Here is a 6000-nt window from a genome sequence, read left to right as displayed (position 1 = left end):
GTCAGGGCTCTGTGCAGGCCAGTCAAGTTCATCCACCAAACCATGCCTTTATGGAGCTTGCTCTGAAACCGAAAAGGACTTTCCCCAAACTGTTCCCGCAAAGTTGAAGCATAATGTCTTGGTATGCTGAGGTAATAAGATTTCCCTTCACTGGATATAAGTAACCTAGGGCAACCACTGAAAAACAACCCCATAGCATCATCGCTCCTCCACCAGAAGTCAGGCAGGTTACATGCTCCTAGAATTAACCAAACCCAGACTTGTCCATCAGACTGCCAGAAAGAGATGCATAATTCACCACTCCAGAGAACATGTTTTCACTACTCCAAAGTCCAGGGGCGATAGGCTTTAGACCACTCACCAGTTGCTCCGCATTGCACGTAGTTAACTAGTTTGTCAAGCACCTAATGTGCAATTCTTTTGTTGTTTTTGCTTCCAGAGGCCATTTGGAACTCATTAGTGAGGGATTCAACAAAGGATAGGCACTGTGTGCTTAAACATTTGGCAGACCCATTCTGTGAGTTTGCGCAGTCTACTGCTTCATGGCTAAGCTGTTGTTGCTCTTAGGTGCTTCCATGTCACAATAATAGCACTTACAGTTGACAAGGGTAGATCTAGCAGGACAGAAATTTCACAAACTGATTTGTGGCAGAGGTGGCATCCTATGACAGCACCATGTTCAAAGTCACTGAGCTCTTCAGTATGACCTATTCTACTGCAAGGCTATGTTCTTAATTTTATCCACCTGTTAGATACGAGTGTGGCTGAAACACCTGAACTGAATGATTACAAGAGATGTCCCAGTACTTTTGCCCATATAGTGTACATGCAGAGCTTGAACACAATTTGACGAGTGATGATGAGACATTGTTTTACAGTTGTTTTGGACTTTTTAAAACACATTAGTGTCGGAGTGGTAGATGTAGGGTGTTTCAAGACAAAATAGTCTCAAAAGAAAACATTTCTTCATTTTTCAGCTTTACCACTTCTTCTTTTTCCCATAATCAACATTACATATAAACCATGTAGGTCACCGCTGAGTTCATATGGTAAATAAAATGGTCACTGCAACTGTAAAGAAATGTTACTAAGTTACTAATGTTTATGTCTGAATAACTGAATTATGTGGCCATTGTGAAAACCCAGGGAAATTCACCTTTAAACAGTGAGTAACTTATAGAACTGCAATAGAACTCAGCTCTATTCTTAATCTTCTCTTTTTGTCAGAATAAAAAATGATTTTTAAACACCTGAGGCCGCTTGCAAGTGAGTTCAAAATGAAATGTGTTCCTAAGGGGTTTTTAATAAGAAGAATAATCCTTTTGTATAAAGCATTTTTATTGCCAGTGGCAGTTCCAAGAGCTTTACAGACAGGTGATAAAGATCAACAATACTGAAAGAAATTATGAGTATTTATTTAAAATACTATTATTTAAGAAAATTACAAAGATCAAATTAAAGAGATAGTTACCAAGAGACACATATTTTCTTGTGCAAAATCATAGTTTGTTAATGCTTCATCATGTGATATGGTACTTTAATGCTTCACTTCTGCTTCACTCAGCCAATGAGGTGCTCGCCAACCAAGCAGCACTCTTGGCTAGCAGTAAAGATAGCATCCTAGACTCCTGACCAAAATCTCTTTTTCTGAAAAACACAGACATATACAGTTCATTTTCTTCCATTGTTAATAGAATACATCCCTCTACTTTACAAAATCAAAGGATGGTTCCTGCGCAGATGTATAAAAACAGAAAACAAAAGCAAACAAATGAAAGTTTTTCACCATTTATCAAGTCAAGTCAAGTCAAGAGGCTTTTATTGTCATTCCATCTATGTACAAGTACACAGTGTAGGGAAATTGAATTCCTACAGGAACAACACGGTGCAACAAGGAACAAAAGTACAACGTGTGAACATGCAGACATTGTGTGCAAACAAAAAATTAAGCTAGAAACAATAAATATGATAAATTAAACAGACATTAGACACAGTAAACAGACAGGACAGTGCAGCACCGACACAGCACTCATTCTGGACATGAGGTAGTGGAATAAGGTGCAGAGATATTTAACATACTGTGATCTGTGAGTCACGCAGTCAGATGACAAACATAAACACAGCAGTTACTGAGGTAGAAAAACCTGAGTTGAACAGTGTAAACCCAGTGTAGCAGCAATGATCCAGATAGTGCAAGCAGAGCATCAAAAGAGTTGTGCGTGTGGAGTGTGTGTGGAGTGTGTGTGTGACGGGGGGGTTAGCTTGTGTGTTTAAGAACTTCTTACCCCACTGAATCAATCATGAACAACTAAAGAAACAGGAAGTGCCCAGCCTCTGGTCTGTCTAGTGGACCCAATCGCCCAATGTGCCCTCGTCCATACAATTCAAACTCATTTTGAATGATAAACTCATCTACTCAAATAGGAACTGTTACATGTTGGAAATTAAGCTTGTGAATTAAACGATTTTCACTGAGAACAGTGGTCAGCAATTGTTCATTTGTTAATTAATCAGTTCATCATTACATCCCTAGACTGTACTATGTGGTTATTAGACTGCATCAACTAACAAAGTTCCAACCCAGCTACATTAACACCCTCTCACTTTTTCATATATTTTTAACCTCCTTGTCAAAATCCATTCCTGTGTTATTTAGGACAGAAATATATACAAGTGACAGAAATTTCAAGCTATGTTTGACATGGAGAAGCTCTGCCTAAGTTGACGTACAGGCACTGGAAAAAGGATCGGCAAGCAGTTCAGATCCAGACTGATTGGACAGGTGCCCGAGGCCACACGAAACCTTGCTGCAAAAAAGAGGTACCCTTAGTCCCAATGAGGCAACAGCGGTGGAAGCTGCAGTCAGCAAGATTAAATGATAGATTGACTGCAAATCAATGGCAAACTGGTGCTTTTTTTGCCTCCCAGATAAATCTTCCCTAATCTACTCTTTGCAGGTGTCCCAGGCTACCCAGGTACTGAGTCAAAACGACATCCCAGCAAATTACATAGCAAATTACATAGGAGATAACCCAGCAATGATGCACAGCACACAGCACAGCGTCCAGTATTAAGGCTTAGGTTCATACCTTCACTGCTACACCATGGGTGGTGTTTGGAAATAAAGAGAGTTGTAAGAGGCATGAGAAAAAAAGCTTTAAGAGAGCATGAAAAAGTACGTTCACATAACAGGCACAAAAAGCGGACTGTGCAAAACTGGGTCCTGTGTATTAATCCCTAAGCGTGGCTAATGTGAAGATGACTCACGGTGTCTCCTTAATTCAAACCTAAGAAAAAATCCACCATAAATAGTTTCTCCAATGCCGTCACATTTCCAAAGCATTCACTGAAGTGTAATCATATTTTCCCCCTTTTACAGAGAAACGGAATCCGCTGAATATGTGAGTGGCACCTCATTGACTTTCAGTTTAACCCTTTTTAGCTGCTGAGATGTGATTCAGTCAGTGGCAGTGTGCATTCTCACTGCTTTCATTACTACAAATGCTGGTCTAACATTACCCAGTCATCTAACAAAGCATGTGCTGTACTAAGCCTGTGAACAGGAAAGGATACCATTAAGGCTTATTCCAGGCGTTTTTGATAGGAAATCATTGTGTCATATTCAGGACAGATAGTTTTTTTTTTTGTATTAAATGAGTTGATGTGGAGGTTTGGCACAGTAAAAGTGGGCCAGGATTGAATGACTGAAACTTATCATCTGAAAACTATGCAAGCAATGGTTAATAAAGTCAGATGGTGTAATACAACTCTTGTCTTGCCTTGCATATCATAACCTGTAAAACCCCTGTTTCAAAAGATTGAATAAATAATTGAAACTATTCATATGCTCCTCTGCAGAGTTGCCTCCGCCCACACGCTTCAATCCTCACCTTCATTCAACACCTTCACTCTCAGTCTCTGAAGATAAAACAGCCAAGCTTTCTGCAGGAACAGATAATTGACGCTTAAATCTGATACTTCAGATTTTTTTTTGGTTTCCAAGATGCTTTTCATAGATGTGCTAACATGGTGTTTAATTCATTAATGAAGAGCACATTACTGGAAATAGTTCCTCTGATTTATGCACTCTGGCTGGAACAAGCAGAGCTGCAGCTGTGCATGTTAGATCCCCCAGATGTATATCATAAAATATAAAAACATAAATGGAGCATTTCAACTGAACTAGTTCAAACTGCAGTCCCACACTAAAAAACGTATTTACAGTGAAGCTTTCAGAGCTTAGTTAATCTGTTTAACTCAGTGCATTAATGGAGATAGTAGTAAGTGAAATAGATACAAAATAATCATTTATTAGCTGCTTCTTATTAAGAAGTGTTTACCTTTTTAAAATAACACTTTTTTTCAATGTGAGTTTTGAAAAGATTTTTTAAAATGTATTTTAAAGTTAGACTGAAAGATTTTGATTTATTTTATTTCATAATTTTTTATTTAAATCATTTTTAAAATGCTGTGACACATTTTCATGTCACTACTTAATCACCAAGAATTTTACTCCATGGGTGGAGCTTTATTTTAGTGAAACCCTGGGTTTTAGAGCAGGAAAGGAGCTGCATCCTTGTCCCTCATGGCCAGACAGTGAGTACTTTGATCCTGTTTTGAAGCAAATGTGACCCAATGTCTGAAAATAAGTGCACATATTTTCTGTGGTTAAGCACGGGAGTGACAAGGATGGACAAGATTAGAAATGAGCAGATCAGAGGGACAGTGAAGGTGGAGCAGTTTGGAGATAAAGCCAGAGAGGCCAGGTTGAGATGGTTTGGACACGTGTTGAGGAGGAATAGTGGATATATTGGTCAAAGAATGTTGAAGATGGAGCTGCCGGGTAGAAGGAGAAGAGATAGACCTCAGAAGGTTTATGGATGTAGTGAAGGTGGACATGGAGATGGTTGGTGTAAAAGTAATGGAGGCAGTAGATAGGGCAAGATGGAGGCAGATGATCCGCTGTGGCGACCCCTAAAGGGAGCAGCCGAAAGAAGAAGATTTTCTGTGGTTAAGCAAACTTTTTTCTTTTTTGCATTTGAATGAAAATCATCATTTTTATGTGTGTACAAATGTTCAAAACATTGCAGACTCAGCGGTGTGGTTAGAGTTAATAAAACAGTGTACAAATTACAGTGTTTCTGATTAGGGGCTTTGATCGTGTATGCGTGTGTCTTCACAAAGACAAAAACTTTGCTGTCTTTATTAATCCACCGCCATGACCGCATCATCTAATGATATGTGTCTTTAAACAGTGTAACAGCTTCTAAACTGTACAATCTCTCTGTGCTAAGACTTCCAGTAAATATCTAAAAGTGATGCATGATCTACCCACTGGATTTTGTTCCAGACAAGCATTCAGCAACTCACCAATTAATCATATTTATTTTCTGTGTTGTAACTGATGTAAACAACATGAGACAGGTCAGTGCATTCATGCTGTATTGGAATGCTACTGGTACACCTACATCCCAATATTGTAGCAAAGCTATACAAGGCATTGTGCTAAAGAATCAGTTGCCTCTTGCTTTTAATGTAGCCGTTTAGATAATTAATATCACCTAAAGCTGCACTATGTAAGATAGAGAGACCGCTCTAGTGGAAATCAGTAATTATACACAACATTTTGTAACATTCTATGTCAGTTGTGCTTCAGTTGGTATTTATGAAAGAAATGTCCAATAATAAGTCATCAGGCTGAAAAGAAATTGGGATTCCTCATCAGTGCACCTCGCAGATCAAATAAGGGTGTAATTGTGTGCAAAATGTAAAATTGTATTTGTTTTAATATAGCAGGGTCTCAAAACAATACATTATTGATGCAGCAAAATTGAGGAGTGCCTGAACATGCGCCTTGCATTCATATGTTAGTGTTAATATGTATGTTAACATGTTATACGTATGTGCACCTGCTGCACCAGCCTCTAACAAAACGAACCTTAAAAAATGTGTAAAGTGGTTCATAAAAAGCCCATTTGACTATAATGGTGTATAACATAA

This window comes from Pygocentrus nattereri, chromosome 8 (genome assembly GCF_015220715.1).
Source record: "Pygocentrus nattereri isolate fPygNat1 chromosome 8, fPygNat1.pri, whole genome shotgun sequence".
Lineage (NCBI taxonomy): Eukaryota > Metazoa > Chordata > Actinopteri > Characiformes > Serrasalmidae > Pygocentrus > Pygocentrus nattereri.
This window is presented reverse-complemented; position numbering follows the sequence as displayed.